This window comes from Serinus canaria, chromosome 2, assembly GCF_022539315.1.
Source record: "Serinus canaria isolate serCan28SL12 chromosome 2, serCan2020, whole genome shotgun sequence".
In the NCBI taxonomy this organism is placed as follows: domain Eukaryota; kingdom Metazoa; phylum Chordata; class Aves; order Passeriformes; family Fringillidae; genus Serinus; species Serinus canaria.
The window spans coordinates 65586364-65606781 of record NC_066315.1 but is presented as its reverse complement, the minus strand read 5'-3'; the positions used below and the strand labels follow the sequence as shown (position 1 = coordinate 65606781).

General features: G+C 38.3%; 1 long non-coding RNA gene across 9 annotated transcripts in view; it reads right to left on the bottom strand.

Moving 5' to 3' along the window:
- Positions 1-19790, bottom strand: part of LOC108963191 (uncharacterized) — a 79015-nt gene extending 59225 nt beyond the window's left edge. For 7 of the 9 annotated variants that reach the window (XR_007776911.1, XR_007776913.1, XR_007776912.1 and 4 more), the window contains exons 1-3: positions 19642-19790; positions 5796-5863; positions 6-171 (exon numbers count right to left, since the gene is read on the bottom strand). This is a non-coding gene — a long non-coding RNA (uncharacterized LOC108963191). Of the gene's footprint in view, positions 1-5; positions 172-5795; positions 5873-19641 lie in introns of all 9 variants that reach the window. The other 2 variants (XR_007776915.1, XR_007776909.1) reach the window with 2 other exon arrangements.
- Between the last annotated feature and the right edge of the window lie 628 nt (positions 19791-20418).

Sequence of the window (20418 nt, the reverse complement as noted above, 5' to 3'; positions counted from 1 at the left end):
CTTACAGCTTGATTTGCATTATTCCCAAGGCTCCAACAAAGGTGTGGAGCCATCATTTATGGTCTCTGTGAGTGTGGTTCTTGGACACTTTGGTGGTGGTCACGTTTTCAGTATCCACAGGCACTTTTTATTTCTGAGAGGAAGACCTACTTGTCTATAAGATAATGAAGCCTTTTAAACAAAAGAGTAAAAAATTAGTTAGTTTGAAGAAACAAGATGACAGAAATAGAAATACCAGTACTTTATATGGAATAATGCTTGGCTGAAAATGTTTTTTATCTGGATAGAAAGAGGAAGGAGCAAAAAGGTAGACTATGGATAAAGTGTGTGAAATTTTATAATTGTCCTGTGCTCTGGTGTGTTACCAGCCACAGGAATAGGCTGGAACAAGTTCTTATTCCACTACTTGTACTGTTTCCTGTGGCCTCAGTAAATCACTTAACCTTTGTCCCTAAGTTCCCTTATTCAACAATTGGGAACTTTAAAACTTAGTTTTCTGCCTCAGAGAAATTGTGAAATTTAACTAGTTCGTGTCTGAAAAAGGCTTTGAACCTCACCAAATAATTACATTGTTTTTTTTTTTTAAGTGAGGAATATCACAAATGCAGGGTGAAAATATATAAATAATATAAATATACGAAAAATTCCTTTTTTCTGCCCTTCAGAAACAAGACTAAACAAGTTGAATGTGAAATCAGTGTTGCTGTAGAGTATAAAGAAGCAATGACTGAATAAATCTGCTTTGGAACACACCCTGGTAATGCACAATTCTATCAAACAATCTTCAATCTCCCCATTTTGCATTACTGGCATTTATGATGACTCTACCATGCATTTTTCCTTCTGATTTTAACTCCCCTTTTAACCACACAAGTTTGAGTTTGCCCAGACAAGTAAAAACATTTTCAGTACAGGATATAGAATGAATTAATTGTTTGGTGGGTTTGTTTTTTTCCATAAAAGGTTTTTCCTTTCCTTTCCAGTAATATCTTCTATAGTTTTCTTCCAGTGTGCTGTCAGCCCTACATTTATCAGGTGTCATTTCTTCTTATTCAGTAATTATGCTATTTTCAGTAATGCTGGATAAATGCTTTAGAAAGCTGTCTACAAATACTCATTTGAGCACTTAAATAAACTCATTTCAATTATTTTCATGCATATTTAATGTACACTTTATCTGATCATTCTAGTGAATGATTTATTTGTGGGCATGTTTGCCCAAATGAAAGATTTTAAGGTCCAGGTAACTCACAAAAAAAAAAAAAATTCTCATAATAAAAATCTGTTCTAAACCATAGTAAACTCAAGTTTATGTGTTACATAAACATGAAAAATTAGCCATAGTCCAATAAAATTCATTCTCCTTTAGTTAATTTGCAGCCAACTAATCCCGAGTAAATGGCAAACTAAGAGTGATCAAGAATGATTTTTAAAACATCTGAATATTCCCAACAGGTAGTCAATGAAAGAAAAACAACATTCCAGTAGTTGACAATTCACGGCTGCAGTTCATGGAATAAGTCACCTGCAATTCATGGAATAAGTCACCTGCAAATTCTCTGGTCTTTTATTCTGTTTGTCTTATTTGGATACTGAATTTGGTACCCTGAAATTCATGCTGTTTATCTGAGCAACACAGGAGAACAATCTGTTGAAAATGCACAGTTATCCACAAAGTGTCCTTTGGAGAAAAGTTGATTTACCCTCAGGGCTGAACATGTTTGTGGAAACTAGTGTTACCCATATTCCAGTTAAATAACTTGTGGTTTTCTCTACATTTACTTTCAGCATGGTCATGTCCAATGGCTTATTTGTTTAGATGAATTATTATTAAAATAGAAAAGAGAAATGATACCTCTACTGCTGAGTGCTATTGCAGGGTCACATTTAAACTGTTAGCAGTGCTAAGAATCAACAAAAAATTTCTATTCTTCTTCCAAGAAGTGCTTATATGTGAAGAATAGTTTGGAGAAGTCACAAGTACTCTGAATACAAGCAGTCTAACATTTACGAATCCCAGACTATTTTTTGACATACATGATTTTCAAATTTCAGAGTAAAATTAATAATCTCCAAGGAAAGCAATGAAATTTCTCTCCTTAAACTAAAAAGAAAACAAAAAAGTGAGCCTGTTGAACAGGCAAGCCAAACAGCACCACTGTCTATAATAGTTTGTATTTCCTCATATAATTTTACATTTATCCTGCTACAAAGTGGTGCATTCGAAAAGAAACATTGCCCTTTATAATCTGTCTTCTCTGATAGGAAATTAATCTGCCATTAGAATTACTTTGTCTCATTTTACACTTTAGAAAGTAAATTGTGCTTCTCCAGTGTGTGACAGCCCTGTCATGTGGGAATTTGGCCAAGTCAAGAAGCCCATATCTGCAAAGACTGTACAAGCAGTTGAACGGTCCTGTTGCCATCGGTGGGATTGCTCCCTATGAAAGTCACATCATTGCCTTGCAACAGGGACAGCAAGGGGCAATCGAGAAATGTTCAGAGGTGACCAGTTTGTTGAGGGAAGAAAAGAGACATTTAATTATTTAACTAAGAGTTAGACACCTGGTGCTGCCCCAGGATTTGTTTCATAGCCTGAAAGCCTCTCCAGCATTTATGGCTTCAGGTAGTCTATCCTGTATTGCAAGACAATGGAGTAAAGGTGACAATTACATGTTACTGAAGGACAACTTGATTACTGTAGTCCTTAAGGATGGGTTGATGCAGTAAATCACACCAGGCAGGTTGAAATTATTTCAGTTGGAGGGGTAAAAGGAGTAATTTTCTGTAGCTTTTGGGAAAAATTAATCAACTCCTCCCCTTTCCTCTCTCACCTCCCCCCCTCCATCTATGCTAATACATTGTGAAGGGCTGAGTACACTAGAGGCAAGATGGGAGATAATTCCCTGGTTTGTGAATTACAAGGAGACTTCAGTGTGAAAAAATGAGATATGGGAGACCAGTTGCCTGAACAGCCAGGGATGCCTGTTAGACAAGCAGTATATTTCAGCCCTTTACTGACTTGCAAGTTTGACCAGCACCTGCTTTAGTTCCTAAATTTCAGGTTTTGGTGACTGCTACTTTTATTTTCTAACTGATTATTGTTTGATCCTTTTTAAAAGTTAGGAGTGATTTTATTAATAAACTGATAGGTTTATCTGAGAATTATCAGGATTAACTTCTACAGCAGTTGAAGGTGAAAAAGCAGTGATAGTCACCAGGGATAACTTAGTGAGGAAATGCCGAAATTGGAGAGACATGGGTTGCCCAAGGAGGTAAATCCCAGCAGGCAGATAAAACCTCTGTTCTGAAAGAAGATTCCCCACTGACTTGGGGGATGCTGAAGTTAATCTTTCTGTATACCACCTTTCTGATATCTCATGGAGAACTGGTCTTCTGTTTTGTGACAACCTGTCAAATGCTCTGTTTGTGGAATCTGTCTTAAATTCTGAGTAATTTATTTATTACATTTCCCCACAGAAAGAAACAAACAAACAACGTTTGCTTCTTTCATAGACCATCATTACTGATTCTATTTAGTTCCTTCACAATTGCTTGCAGCTGGATCCATTAAAAAAAAATAAAACACCGTCTCCTTTTTAAATCATACGCAAGATGATTACTCTGACTACAGTGATCTGCAACTACATTAATTTAATCCAATGCTATCTTCATTTCCTTCCTTTCCCATTTAGTTACATAATGTGAAAATTAGCCTATTTTGGTATTATTATGATGATTTTGAGCTTCTTATTCTTCCCTCACATAGTGCTGGCTGCCCAAGATGACCTCAGAAACAATCAAAAAAGAAGAAGGAACAGTTCTCTTGTCATGGCAACCTTTTGCGTAAGAGTACCGGCGTGGCTCCTGCTTCCTGAATGTTTTCTGGGGCTATTCTGGGAACATGGGACTCCCACTTACTCTGATTAACTTCTGATTAACGTAAAGAATGAAAGTACTTAAAAAAAGAGATGAGTTCTATTTCCAGTGAATTGCTTTGTGTATAAGAAGCCAGAATATGGTACAAACAGGGAGAGAAAAAAAAATCTCTTTGGTATTTAGTTCTAAAAAAAGACAGGCAAATTGCTATTCAGGCTGTAGGCTGGGTTGTATGGCCATCTATTTATTCATAATTGTTTTTAAGTGGTAAGAACTAAGCTGTGGCTGGCCCAACTCAGGGCTTCTCAGTAGAGTAGGCAGAAAATTAGTTTTATTGATCCAGAAGTGAGGGGTAAGAACAGTTGCTGTGTCTGTAAGATGGGAAAACCTGGACCTGGTTGAGAGAAGCAGGATTGGATCATAAATTTCGTTGCTGCTTCTCAGGTGGCAGCAGCAGCCGTCCTGCCACCCACAGAGGTACAGGTGGGCATGGGGCCTGTGTCATTTCTCTGTGCCTGTGGCAGCCTGCTACCCTGAGAAATTGCTTTTTAACCTATGTCTAGAACATGTCTTCCTTCTTGACTGAGCAGATTTTTGTAGCCCAATTAAGAGCTGTATTTGTGGTATTAACTGCAACAGGCCAATATTTGTGTTGGTACAATACTGCGTGTGATGGGAGGGCTAAATTTAAGCCATAGTTCTGCAAACAAAATTGCACTAGAGTAGAAAAATGGCCCCAAAAACAATCCTACACTTGGCATTCTATGAAGCCTGAAATCTCAGTGTACATTAATCTACACCAAAATTGTAACCTTGAATATCTTTCCTACTTGAGAGACTTTAAAAAGTCAGTTTTGTTCATCTACAGTATCACAGCCAAATTTCCATCAATGTGTGGGATCACGTTAACCTAAAGGACACACAGGGAAGGGACCTATGATGCAGCCAGGCTATGGAAGAGCAAATACACTGTGAAACTCAAAAAGAAAACAGTCCTTTATTTCAAGGTGGTCTATGTTGACTCTCCCATTACTATTTTGACAGGTAATATAAGTTTGCATTATGGGAATAAGCAGGAGTCTCAGTGAAACTGGATTTTGGCACTCTGCAGATTGGATTTTTAATAAATATATTCTATTCAGGTTTTCCCCAAAATCTATAAGTATACAGACAGCAGAGTTAGGACTTAAGCTAGGCTATGGAATCTGAACACTGCTTGAAAAAAACAGAGATAGAAGACATTCTGGTCATTGGTAGTTAAATGAACAGATCATTTTTTCCATGTTCTTCTATTTGGGCAGAAGTCTACTGAACCATTGTAGGCATGTTTGTGTAATTTTTTTAAAGTAATACTTCCATTTTTCTCACCTATCTATCTGCATGATACTGAGAATGGAAATATTTCAGTAAAGAAGTGAAATTACTAGATGAAAACCAAATGGTGTACACGTTTTGTGGACTGATGTTCAGGCAGTGTAAAACATTTTTGCAGTATTTCTACTCTTTGCTATTCCCTCACTTTGGACTTCACATACTCTTTGCACTACTGGTTATAAAAGACACTGTCAGGCAACACCAATCATTTTACATATATTTCTTTTCTTTTCTTTTCTTTCTTTTCTTTTCTTTTCTTTTCTTTTCTTTTCTTTTCTTTTCTTTTCTTTTCTTTTCTTTTCTTTCTTTTCTTTTCTTTTCTTTTCTTTTCTTTTCTTTCTTTCTTTCTTTTCTTTCTTTTTCTTTTCTTTTTCTTTTCTTTTCTAATGAACTAATAACACTACTGCATTGTAACATAGAGAGTTGACAACTAAGGTTCTTAGAAATGCCCCTGCCCAAATTAAGGTGAAAATGCCAGTGACAATAGTAGGGGTTTTATTTGATATCTAGGGAGGACAGAAAGAGAGTAAGGAAAATATCACCATTTCATGAATCCCAGTGATGCTCCACTGATCCTCTCCAGCTGGTCTTCTTGGTGGTGAAGGTCACCCTGAAAAGCCTAGAATGTGATGGGTTAGTGTATGTTCAGGCCATGTAGGAAAATCCAGGCATCTCCCTGGTGGGGGAGGGGGAGTGGGGAGGTTGCCATTGTCTCTTACAACAGACTCTGAGTTTGTTGCATCATGTGCAGTCCTGTGGTTCAAGGCCTCAGGAATGACTCTGGGGGGCACTTCGGGACTAAAGTGATGGATTAAAGCACCCCTCAGCTGCCCTTCATGTGAATGTCCTGTGGATGTAGCTTTCCATAGCCAGTTTGTGTAAGGGAGGATGGGTTCACTGTCACTGAGCAGAGGTTGCAACACACCAAAACTTCCTCCTCCCACCTCAGCTGGGGGGGAAATCTGTGCAAACCTGCTTCTAGCAAATGGGTCTGTGGGCTACGGCCTCACACACCTCAAAGCAAGCCAGAGATGATTCTTAGCATGGCTGCTGGGTTTGACTCACATTCTTTTCCTTCAAGTAAAACAAACTTGAAAATGGGTTTTGCATTTATCTAATCTTAGCAGTTTAACTTTTAGTCCAAAGTCCCTCTCAGGTATCTTCAGAGAGGCTTCTTTGGTTATAGCTTCTTTATACAGTTTTTGTTAAAATGACCAAAACTTAGTGTCAATGTTTGAGGCATGAACTATTTCAGTCTCTGACAGGAGTAAGTAACTGAGAATATGAAGGATGTAAAGTATCAAGTAAGTTGTTCCTTCTTGTCAGAGTCAGTAGTCTGGACATTATATTGGCAAATAACACTTAAGATGAATTGCACAGCTCAATCTGCAGCTCATACATGTATATTGGAAAACTGAAGAGAATTAATGTGAGCAATTTTTTAATATTAAATTGAGAATGAGATATCTTTTTTGCCAATAGAATATTATGTCAAATTGTTTTCTTTATTGCATTTTTCTTTTGAATATGATTACTATTTTCCATTTTCTTTAAGAATGCACGATCCTATTGTTTCTCCATGCTAAGTATTTGGGCTTTCCTTTGATCTATAGCAATTTCATTTAATTTAACAGAACAGGATTGGAGTTCTCAAGCATTTTATCATTTCCTCTGTGATGAAATCTGATGCAAATCCATGAGTTCTGTAGAAAAATGCACTGTTATTGACATAAATGTGCATTGTGTCAGGCCTTCACATTTCAGGCGTTTTTTATATGTCCTGACAATAGTTCTTGAACTGTGTAGACAGTACTGATGGATTATCCATTCTTCAGCATTTCAAAATGGAAACAAAAAAGTTGGTCAAAGAAAAAATCTTGGTCCCATTGTAATCAAAGGATGCTCATTACAAATATTTCCAAATGCTTTTCTTTTGAACTACAGTCCAGATATATAGACTTACTAGACTTCTTTATGGCGTAAAAATTAATTCCTTTTATGCTGGAACTAGACAACAGTGTTGTCTAAGGGTCAGTGAGCCTGATTTGATTATGTTGAATATAGGGTAGCCTCTGTCCAAAGCACAGCTACGTTATATATGATGAAATGAGATTGTTAGGTAGGATCATTCCACATGCTGGGGCCTCAGGAAGTCAGCTAGGAGAAATGCGTGAGAGTTCCCTCAGTTGTTACAGAAGAAAGGCCAAAGAGAAATAGGAATTACAAACAGCTGTCAAACACATGCTGGTCACATCTAGAAGGGGGCACAGGAGATCACGAGGTGGGATACTAGTGGCAACTGAATGTCTGCTTAGCTCCTTTTAAAGGATTTGTTTAGGAGAAAGTAAGCTTTGACTTGATGATGGCATGTCCACCATGTTTACTTGACACATTACGTGCTTAGTTGATGTGTTACTGTGAAAAAATATTATGAAATTTATGAATTATTAGTTTGTACTCCAGAAAAGGATAAAGTAGCAGGTTTGCTGTTGCTTTATCTTTTAGTATACTTACACACATGACCACAAAGAGATCCTAGAAAGTGAAATTAAGTGAGTCTTAGATTTATTAATAATTTAAGGAAAAGTACTGATTGCCCTATTCACAGAGGAATTAAAAGCTTGGGGCAGGAAACTGTATCTCTGGCAGGGCATATGCTACACAAAAAGTTCTAGCAGGAATTAAAGCTTCAATAATTGGAAGAGGTCATTTCTGTTTATAGTCTTATTCAAGATAATTTCTGTGAATGGGATTTTCAGAAAAAGACCTGACAAAGACCTAAAAATTTCATTATGAATCAAGACTCATTATGAACTAAAGGCTCAGCTCAAAAGCAAATAACAAAAGCAATTGGCTTTTCTGGAAGAAATTGTAAGAATAGCCATTTACAAAAGTAAGAGCGGGATCTGGGAAAGAACCTACAGACTGTCAAAGTTCCCTCTTCACAGCAGCAAGCAGGAACCACAATAGCTCTCAGTTCTGCTGATTCTTCCGTGTCCCTTGCCCAGTTCATGTACATAAACCACATAAAGTCTTTCCCTTTCATAAATCTTCAGTGACTGTCTACTGTGGGACTGTCATTTTAACTACATCCTCCATATTTTAAGGTCTCTTGTCATACCAATTTTTCCAATATTCAGTCAATTGGGTAACAAGTTTAGTAAGAGGCAAAAAATGAAGAGATTTGGTTTATCAAGCCACTAACTCTCATATTGACATTGATTGAGAATAATGATGTATATATGCATATGACATGGTGTTTTAAAGAAGAAAAATTTGGTAAAATCCTAAACAAAATCCAGGAAGAAAAATATGAATGAAAAGTTGTAATTCTCTGAAAAAACTTCATGGCCATAAATCATATTTTGATGCAAGAGAAGGAGAAAAAAGTGTATCAATCTACATTTTTCTTAGTAGACAAACATATGATAGGATAAAGGACAAATATATGTTGGATGATCTAAAATGTTTGGATGGCAGCAAAACGCAGTAGAGGGGAAATGGCAGTATTATTCAGGATACAAAAAGGACAGAAAACTTCAATAAATATTTCTGTTCCCTGCATTTGGAAATGAGGGGGATAGTGTCTTTCTATCTGATGATGAGGTGTATTACCAGCCTTCTTCTTTTCTAATGAAATAACAGAAACAAAACCTAGAAAATAAGCATCTTTTACACTTGGGGAAGAAAGTATAATTTCACTGCTCTGTTTTGAGGATTGATTGATGGGATATTCTGTAAATGTAATGGGCTTTTGAAAGACCTTTGAATCAGTGGTGCATAATGTTCTGATTATGGAATCAATGCTACGCAACACCAATAAAGAACATGTTAAATGGATTAAAAAATTGGCCACCTGACAGCTTTCAAAATCACAGTCATCAGTGGTCAATGTGTAGCCCTGACTTGCTCTTGAACAGTTGTATCCCAACATTGGGAAGTTACCACGAGGGTCAATACGGGGCCAGTACTGTTCAGCATTTTTGGTGCTGGGAATCAGTAACTGGGGAATGATGAATTGCAGTTGTGGAGGATTCTAGGTGACCAAGACATCGTGGAAACTGGCACACAAACTGATCTGGATCAGTTGTAGCTAATAGTTGTACAAATGAACTATTTTGAATACAGCTAATTAGTCCTATCTAAGAGGAAAAATAGAGTTGATGACAAGGCAGGAGTCCCATTCAGACAGAAATTAGGATGCACGTTTTTAACAGTACTTGTTGGAAGGGATTAATTGACACAACAAAGCACCAAATCAAGATCTTATGTCTTTGAAGTGGTATTTTAACAAAAAGCAAGTAATTGATCATCATAGAGAGTAATGCATACGGATTGCAAGGGCCTAGGATGACTTAGAAATGAGACTCAAATTTCTAGTGGCCTCTCTGACTTTGCACTCAATAAATGTGCAACTTAATGTCCCCAGAATTTCAGTTATTGTAAATTTTCTATGAATTTGTATTGTATTTTTGTTGTATCCTTATTTTTTGCAAAACAGTTAGCTCACACCTTTAAAAAATCCCAGTCATGATTGGTAAAATCTTCTTAAAAACATAGGCTAAAAAGGGAAATGACTGTATCATTACCCACTGGCCACACCTTACTTTTAAAATACATAATACATCTTCTCCATCCCCTGTGCCCCACAAGTGCTAAGTACTGTCTTCAAATTCAAGTCAGAGAAGTTTCTGGCAGACATGCTGAACCTAGAAAAATTAGGGTTTGGTGAAATTCTGCATTCTGAAGGAATTAGTAGTATGAATATATACCTAAATCTCTCTCTCTGTTCCTTTTTTTTTTTTTTTTTTTTTTTTTGGGCCTAATTGCATGTTGCCATTTTTATCTCTGTTCTTACTTTTTTTATCACTTCTAGTCCCTCTTTTTTTTATATTTTAGGTGTCAAGTTCTCCATGCAGGACATTTTTTCTCCTTGGCATAACTAGATCCCATTGTAATAAATATGTTTCCTAATGCTCATAAGATTACCGAGTCTCCTAGTAGTTCTGAAGCATGGAAAATTTCAGCTGTGTTTGTAGCATGAAGCTGATCCGGTGATGTTATCAAGTGTGCCATTACTATTGTAGCCTACAGACTATGGTTACCTGTCTCAGCATGCAGATAGTGATGAAGCAGTGAACAAAAGCTTTCTAAGTGAGGGAGGAGACATGGTACAATTTGAAATTGTTAACCATACAATAAAACAAAGAGTGAGAGTCCTAAGTTTGAAAACAAAATATAAGGTCACAGTTTGAAAGGAAGGTAACTTAAGTATGGAATTGTGTACAGTATTATTATTATTAAGGGCTTGCCTAGTTTAACCCCATAATCCCATATGTGAACACATCATTACAGCATATCCTTTAAAAAAAGCAGTCAGAGGGGAAGGTGGGTAAACTTTGAAGCAGTTTACATGAAGAAAGCTGATCTTTATTCACATATAAAAGTAAAGAATTGTGTCTGATTTTGGTATGAAATTACGTATGTCAAAGTGGAGTGTTGGCAGTGCTGTCACTATTTGCACTATTACTGGATACAGGTCAATTTTAGGGAAGAGATTTTACTGAAAAAAATAATTTACTGAAAAAAAATTTTGCCTCAGTTCTAATTAGGAGACATTTTTTTTTGTTTGTTGTTTTTTCTAAGGGTAGCTCCAGAATTCCTATTTTATAGTGATGAAAGCCCTTATTCCTACATTTTATCTCTCTTTATTATGGAATCAGCATCTTCCTGTGTCTCTTGGGCTGATGTTAAAATGTCAGTAATCAAAGGAGTTCTATATGCAATCCCTTGAGATTCCAGTAAATAGAATAGCCCAGACTTGGTCTCCTTTTTGTGTAGACAGTCCTTTGATGTGTACAACTCTTTAATGGAAAGTGAGAGTGTCCAGTGTTTCAACAGGGTGCATTTTTCATGTTCAGGAGGAGACCACAGCTGAGATGAACCACGGTATCCTTATTTACACTGTTTACCTTGTTTCTGCATCCTTTAGGGCTCGTCTAGTCATGTGTTGAGCCAGCAGCAGGTGAGGAGGCGTGTGCTGCAGGGAATACTGTGCTGATAGACCTCAAACTGCCACAGGGAGTTACTGTGAGGACCTGGGGGAACCAGGATAAACCCTGTGATGGACCTAATTCTCCCTGTCCCACACTTCCTCTGGTTTTTTAGATTATGGTTTAATGCTGTTGAGGTGTGCCTATGGATACATAACATGCTTTGCATAAGCAGGTGTGGTGTCATTTCCTCTTCCCAGCTTTGCTAATGTGAACTGACAAAATCCTTATTCCAGTCCTCTGAAAATCTCACTAGAAAAGAAACTGGAAATGTATCTCCTTGAACAGAGGGCCAAAGATACTCATGCATGCCCAGAAATGGAGATACTACAGTGGGATTTTTTTAGGACCACTCACCTGAAGAGTGCAGTTATAGGTAAACATAGGAGAAATTAACACAGCTGTTTCTAGGGTAGGTATAAGAGTGATTACTCCCATGTTGCCCACTTTGGAAGAACAAGTGGGTGAGTTTTTCCATTCCATTTTTTCACTACACCGCTGAGTAACACAGTGTCCAATTACTTGAGCTGAATAACCAGCTAGAAATTTTCTTCTAATGGAACATACTTTGGAGGAAAAAAAACCAGTCTTCTACAAAATGGAAACAGTATAGATTATCTACTTGGGAAAATTATTGTGCTCGTACCTTAAAAGTGAATTTAATACAGAAATTTAGCTTTGTTAGAAGATTTTGCTTAAAAGTAAAAAGATTTTACTTAAAAGTAGAGTTTCAATATGGTTGGGAATAGGGGAGAGGGTAATTGAGGAGATGAAGGTGAGAAAGGAGTTACAAAACTCTTTCTCTTTAGTGAGCTCTAGGGAAGTTCTTATATTCAACAAGAAGCTGCCAACAATGTTAGTACTCAGCAACTTTCCCTCTTCCAGGAATTGCAGTAGATCCACTGATAATAGAATTTATGCTTGAGCACGCAGCACTGACTTAAGGTTAGTGCTTATGAATATATTAACGTTCCTTTCAAATTGTAAGGAACATAAAGACTTTAGAAATAATGAAGTGTATTTAAAAGTCTACTGTTGGATTTACGTGTTAGGTTATTTTATTATTTGGGGATTTTCCTCTGCTGGATTTATGCTGTAGCACAGTTAATCACTAGACTGCCCACAAAATGGCTGTTCCACGGAAAAACCCACGAGTCAGGTGCCACTGAGCCCTCCTTACAATTGTGGTCTTCCATTGCATGGCCAGAGTTTGGAAACTAAACTGAAGACTGAACTGATAAACCAAAACAAGGACAGCTGAACAAAGAAAATAATGAGCTCACATTATTTTTTTTTAATACTTTTAATTTAAAAAGAAAGGTTAAACCTGCTCTTTTTACCTTTGTTATAAGTTGTAAACAAATTGTAAAGGTCTGCCTTGCAAGGTATCTGAACACCAATGATTAGAGGCTCAAAGTTTAACTTTCAGCCTGAAACTGTTTTTGAGGTAGAAGAATAATATGAATACCTCTCATATTTCTAGGGAGCAGGTCTATTTTCTTCTCCAAATCTTTTTTAGACTGCTAAGTTTGTAACATTATCAAATGGTAAGCAACAACAACAAAATCCTGGAGCAACTTTGAAAACTCATAATGCATATTTGACTGCTTTCATGTTCACTGTTAAGACTTATTGGTCTTCTTCCAGTTTGTAGAAATTATTCTGGGGGTGGGAGACCAAATATTATTCTGTCACCCAGACAGGAAGACAGAACATGATTTTTTCACTCATGTGGCATAGAGAGAGCTGACAACTCTGTGATTATGATGTTAAGCAAAGTGGGGAGGGTGTTGCACAACATTTTGCACTTTTTCTGTTCCCTATGAAGAGAATGATACTGTTTCTCTTGTGGTTTGTTCTGCCTCTTAAAATTATAAGGTCTCTGAGGTATGGGTTGATGCTGATGATGGACATAGATATCAAAGCATTCATTGGAGACCAGACACAAGCAGCACTTCTAGGAATTACTATGTACCAAATAATAAATAGCATTGATGAAGAAATATGGACTGCTAAGAAGTGAAGGAAAATACTACCTCTTCTGCTGTGAAGTAAAAATTAAAAGAGCATATGTGGTCTTTGCTTTTCTCCCCATGGGTATTATGTATTCTCATAGCCTTCACTAACCATTTCAGAGCAGGACAGCTGACCTTCGAAAGTAAATACGATTAAAGCTGAACAAATCAGGTAATTACAATAAAAACATGACTTGACAAGCAGCCTCTGGACAGAATTACAATTCCATACACAGCCTTCTCATTCAATTATGATGATTTGAAATGGTAAAAATATTTAGTTTACTTTTGCTTGATATTTGTGGGACACTCCATTTCTAAGCTATATTTAAAAAGTTCTTTAGAAAAAAAAATTATTTAGAAAAGAAAAAATAGTTCAACTTAGGTATTGAGTTCTTGCATCCATCACTCAACAGGACATTAACAAGTTATTGCCAGAGGTACCTGGACCCTTTTTCAACCCAAATGTCTTCTGATACAGGATTTCCCTCCCTAGCATGGCCTCCTTTCCTCCCCTGCTCTTTTGCAACAATCTGTTTGCAGCTCAACAATTGGCACAAAGCTGCAGAGCCGTGCACAGAAGAGCATGTGCTGGTCTCCTGCCTCTCCCTTCTTTCCTTTGGGAAAAGTGCAGGTATCAACCTCCCAGCTCTAAGGGAACACAGAGAAAGATACTGTGAAAGGTGAGAACCAGAGATGGGAAAACATCACGGGCACAGAAAGAGGGGGACTCAAGACTAATACTATGAATGTTGCTTTATTACCATGCCATAGTACTGACATCAGCACTTAGAATCAAGGAAGACAATTTATTGTCACCTGTCACTACTGCCCAAACTGCACTGATTTTCCCAAAGCAAGGGTGAATTGCAAGGTACAGAAAAAAAGGTGAGTAGAGAAAAGAAATCCAGAATGTGCCACTGAAAGCATGCAGGTCAACACTGAAACACAAGGTCAGAGAAGAGAACCAATACACCCTGCATCTGCAGAACATCAATAAATTCCTATGGCCAGAGTAGATCACATAGCATCAAAAAAAAAAAAAGGGTCAAACTCCTATAGAAACATCTTCTAAAAGACCTTTGATTCCTATAAAACCAATCTGAGCAACACTCTATAAAGCACAAAATGCTCAGACATACAATCATGAAAGCACCATAATTGAGTTTAAATAGATTAGATAGGTAATACGATCTGCTGAAATCCCTGGTGCTACTTCCATGCATGAAAGTTTCACAGGAACAGGCTCATGGTGGAACCAAGAGTCCCAAACAGGCAGGAAACTTGGAATGGTTTGGATGTGTCTGGCAAAAGGAGCTGCTTGTGCAGATTTGCTTGGAGCACAGGTCACAGAGCAGTGTCCGCAGGGCTGTGGTTTTTAGCAGTATCACTGCACCTTGGAGACTAAGTGCCATTCTGTCCTGGGATACAAGTCATGGCACAAAAGTGCCTTAGCTAGGGGAGATCCATGCAGGCACATCTGGGGGACACAGCTCCATCACCATGGATCCCACAGCAGCATGGTGGCACTGGCATGGCACAGCACCATCCTTGTCAGAGACAGGTGAGAGCCTGGCACTTTCTCAGCCAGGCAAGCACAGCACTCTGGGGCTGTAGCTGGGCTGCCTCTGCTCCCAGCAGGAGCTCAGGTGCTGCTGGCCTGAGCATCTCTGCACCGTGTAAAAACATCCAGTCCCAAACCTAGAGCCTCATTGTGCAAAATATTTGACAAACACAGAACAGAGAGATACCTTGCCCCAAGGAGTTTACTGTCTAAATAAAATGGAACTAGTGTAGACTGCACATTGCTCAGTGTATAAAGCAGTGCTTGTCGCTTTTTCTGCCAGCAATGTGCCAGAAGTCAAGCTATTAAATTGCAGTTAGCAGATGGGCTAGGTACTCTCGTTTCTTTTGCAGAGTGCCACGCAGCAACCACGGCTCTTCATTATACACCTGACTCTATCAAAATCCATATTATGATCCTAAAGAGTGATAGAATATCTCTAAGCTTGGTGAGTTATATGCCCCTCATTAATATACCCTTTATTTTCAGGGAGCTCCCATCTTTTGAAAGGGTGAAGATTACTTGACGTTTTAATAAATGAACTGCTGCAAAGGAACATGTTGCTTTCCTCCTCCTAAAAAGATGCTATTTATATCAATAATCCCATTGTGAGTGTTACTCCAAACCTCAGAACAGAACAGTGACAAGTTAACCAACCACTTTTGTAATAACATTTACTGCCCTTTATGAAGTTAACAAATCTATTTTTCAAATTTCAGTCATTTAGAATACAAAGGAAAAAGCCATTTTTTCATATGATAAAATGTAGCTGCTGCTGGAATCAAAGAGTCAACCACATTTTTTTCATTAATTTGATTATTCTGAAATGATTGATAAGATTAATTAAAACTGCTTTGATTCAGAGATCTTCAGAGGACCCATCTACACAACTCTTGCAATTTCGACTTGAATAAAAATGGAACAGCATCTATAGGGAGACAGATATACCCAGCATGCCTCTTTTCCACTCTAACTGTATGATAGTTATTATGTCTATTATTCTCCTTGTGAAGCCTCAGTCTATCAGGAATATTTTTAAAGTCTTTTTAGTAGATGTAGAAGTTAAAAAAATACAAGCCTATGAGAGAAAGAAAAGAAGGAAGGGAAGGAAGGGAAGGAAGGGAAGGAAGGAAGGAAGGAAGGAAGGAAGGAAGGAAGGAAGGAAGGAAGGAAGGAAGGAAGGAAGGAAGGAAGGAAGGAAGGAAGGAAGGAAGGAAGGAAGGAAGGAAGGAAGGAAGGAAGGAAGGAAGGAAGGAAGGAAGGAAGGAAGGAAGGAAGGAAGGAAGGAAGGAGGAAGGAAGGAAGGAAGGAAGGAAGGAAGGAAGGAAGGAGGAAGGAAGGAAGGAAGGAAGGAAGGAAGGAAGGAAGGAAGGAAGGAAGGAAGGAAGGAAGGAAGGAAGGAAGGAAGGAGGAAGGAAGGAAGGAAGGAAGGAAGGAGGAAGGAAGGAAGGAAGGAGGAAGGAAGGAAGGAAGGAAGGAAGGAAGGAAGGAAGGAAGGAAGGAAGGAAGGAAGGAAGGAAGGAAGGAAGGAAGGAAGGAAGGAAGGAAGGAAGGAAGGAAGGAAGGAAGGAAGGAAGGAAGGAAGGAAGGAAGGAAGGAAGGAAGGAAGGAAGGAAGGAAGGAAGGAAATCAATAAGAGAGGAGAGAGACAAGGAGAGAAAAAGCTCTGAGCTTAATTGTAATTTTAACCAATTAAAAAAGCTCAGCTACTCTGCATTGAACCTTTGGGGGAATAGATAATTTCACCTCCCAGAACAAAATGCCTTAAAGACTTCCTTTAAAGCTGTGAATAAGTAGTAGTTTTTCACCCCTTCCTTCCCCTTTCCTTGTCTGTGATGTAGAATTAAGGATATCTAATTAATCAATAGTATTTGCATAAATAAAACCGAGCTTGTATTACCAGATCAAGGCTAAAGTCTTCAATATTTTTCACATAAATTCTATTATTAGGGAGGGATTAATCCACTCTCTGGATCCACAGATATTCTTCTTGAGTATGTCTATGAAAACCTCTAAGAAGGCATTTATTTTCCTGTTTCATAATGTGCTGTTGACTAGTTTTCAGTCTAGCTGTCCTGGTAGACTGAAACATCCTGTGGAAGGGCATGGGTGACCCAGAGTTCCCACCACACTCTTCCTTGCAGTGTTTTTGTCTCAATGTGCTCCCCAAGATGATATTTTTTAACATCTCAGTAGAATCACACTATGTAAACTAGTTTCAGTAACCATCAAGAAAACATAAACAAACACACTGCTGTGTTTTATTTCTCTTAAGGAGGCAAGGACACGCTCCAAACAAATTTTATATATGTGTCTAATTAAAAACTGCCTAACATTCAGCACACTGCTATTCAGTAAATAGGCTTCAGAGGTCTTTGATATTAAACATGCATGTAGGTGTTTTACTAAATTTGGTCCCATGAGGAACAATATACTTAATCTGTATCACAGGGGGAAAGTGACTGTGTAAAAAGAAATGTAGGAAACTTCAGGAGACTAAGTAACACTATTGATTAAATAAAACAGTTCTTACTGTGTCCTGTGGTGGTGGTGCCAGCCATGAGATATTGCAAGGCAGTGAAAACCTCTTCCTAATCCCAAATCAATGAGAAGTTTTGGCATTTACGTTACTGGGCCCAGAATTTTTTTCCGTGGACTTTTCCTCAGCCATTCATATGATTAGAGAAATGCTCGAGCATAACAGATGTACTTTGTGCCACCACAACATTATAGTTTAGTCAGAGTGTGCATTAAATCTATCTTTTCAATACTGTGCAATAATTTCCATATCTGCATGAGTCTACCTTTAGTAAGCACATGTACAATGTAGGCCACATTTGCATGTGAAAAGTCATCAAAAATCAGGAGGAAAAGTGCCTACCTCAGTAATTTTTAAATAACTCAGGCCATTAATTGGTAACCTTTGTTCTCCTACTTGCACAGGCATAAATTAGTTTTATGGATTAAGTATATCTGAACTTTAAAAAATGCTTTTATAGCTTAGAAAGCAAAATAGTGTATTTGCCATCCCACTTCAAAAACAGTGGATAGGTGTGTATGTGTCTGGGAACTGATTAGGATTCTAATACCTCGATGCAAATTGTTACTGGAAAAATCAGCCTGGTTAAATAACTGCAGCAACAGCCCAAAGCTTCATGGAAGAAAATATTGCAATTAGCAAAATCAGTTTTCACAATAGAACATTCAGGATGTTATTTGTTTATGAAATAAAGCTTTAAGAAAGCACCAGCCATCAGCCACCAGTTAAAACAGAGAATTTGAGAAACTTTTGGTGTTATGATAAAGTTACAACTTCCTTGAGTACCATGGATTTCATTAGCAGTTTGATGTCCTTGCTTATGGAGCCCCAACATAATATTTTAAACTGGAGAATTCACAGGTAATTGTCCACTTTCCTGACAGGTGTGGTGATAACAGATGCAAAAGGCATCTGTGGCACTTGGGACTTAGAACCAGGTCTGACCTGTGGGGGATGTTGTTCTGGTGGGGATGGACTTGTGTGCTGCATGGTTGAGGTTTTTGGAGCAAGTTGTGGTTTAAAGCAAATTTTGACTTTTGGTTTCCAAAAGTGACCATAAGGGAAGAGGTGGATTCTCAGGCAGTGGTTACTCAGCACTTAAAAGTTTCATATGGTACAATACAGTCCTGTGCCAGAGGGCTCTGCTGGCCTTGGAACTCCTCCAGATGGTGTTATCATTCACATGGGACTGGTATGAAGTAAATAATATCACAGCAGCAAGGGGTCAGATATAGACTTCATGAGAGTTTCTGCTAGTGCTTAATACAGAATCATCTAGAGGAAGCTCTCACTGCTGCTGAGGAGAGGCTTTCCTGAACTCCCAAACCCTTACCCAAATCATGCAATTGAAAACCAACCAGCTAACGACCTCTGTGGTTGCCTCTGCTTGCCTTGTGCTCTACAGCCATTTCCAACTTGACTTTTCAGCCATGATAAGATAAGGTGTTAGAAGAGCAAACCATGAAACCATGAATGTTTTACATAATTGCATGACTCCAGGAGATGGAGCCTTAACAATACCATTTCTGGATGTGTCCGTATGCTTGCTTTGAAACTGGCAGTATCTTTGTGGCTGGACTCTCTTATACCAGGGGAGGCCAAAGATATATTTTTTTACAACTCTGAACAGTTAGACATCTTTCCAGATCAGGCAGCACCATGTGGTCAGAACTGAAAGTATTTCCCAGCCTTGCAGAGTAGTCATACAGACACATTTTTCATTCCCCAGTATAGATCTCCTGCCCTGGGTGCTCAACAAATTTCAGAGGACTTCTAAATATCTGCTTCTGCTCCAGACTCGAGAGAAATCAGATGGAGAAATTTCTCAGTGGTGTCAATATTATGGAGACCTGGGGCCTAGTAATTCTCTTGGCAAACACTTTCAAGTCTACAGTGGTAGGTCCCATCCTAGTGGACAAAGGTCTCCTGCTTCACTTAATCAGAGCATGTTTCAGTACCCTTTCAACTTGGGCACTTTGGCTGCAGCTGCTAAAGTGAGGAACCGAGACCTGTGCTGCTCCCTCACTGTAACAGTTGCTTGAGCTTGTCATTTTTCACCAACTTTGGTGAAAAGGCTCTGGATCACCTTTTCCCAGATGCTGTGAAATGTGTGACATAACAGCTTCCCCAAGTGCTTTTATGTCATTAGCCCATGCTTTGCGAGAAAAGCTAAATGGAGATTAAAAAATAGTGATATAAGTATATGCCTTCACTTACCTAAGTTTTTTCCCCCACTGGTGAGCATTCATCTGAGTGCTTTTAGGATTTCAGGATCTTGTCTTTCCCCTTGCATATGGACTTGCATTGATTTCCCTTAAGCAGCTGGCATCCCATCTTATCCCTGCAGCCACTGAGGTAGCAGAGCACTTCTGCTTCCCAGTAAATAACAAAAGACCTTGAGACCTTTTTTTCTGTAATCACCAGATTTCGTCATCAGATGATCAGTTACTCAGTTACCAGCTCATGAGAGCAGGTGATTTTTCTGCTTGGCTCTGACTAACCTCTGACTAACTTTGGGTGAAGAGACAATAGAGGCTCAACAACTTTATGTTGTTACCTCTGGCTTCATCATGTGAAATCCCAGTCCGAGGAGGAGTAAAAAGGGTGTCCGATCAACCCATTCCTAGTGGATAGTTTGACTTTAGAAAAATCCACATTTCTTCAAACTATATGCAAAAATCCACCAAATAAAAAAGGAAAATATTATCTTTACTGTGAGGGATTCTTATGGCTGTTGTAGGGATCCTCTTCATACACCACTAGGACAACTAGTTTATTCAGATGAACACTTTTACCTGTTTGGACATGTTTGTGTCTTGATGCAGCAGAAGGCTGATAAAGCTTTTCATCAGTCAGACTGAATCAATCCATCAATCAAATATTGGGGCATGACTAGCAAGTGAAATCTATCCTTAGTCTATCAATCTTTCATTCCTCCCTATCTACAAAGTCACCCACTCCTAAGACCAATTAATGCAGAGGCTGACAGTGGTA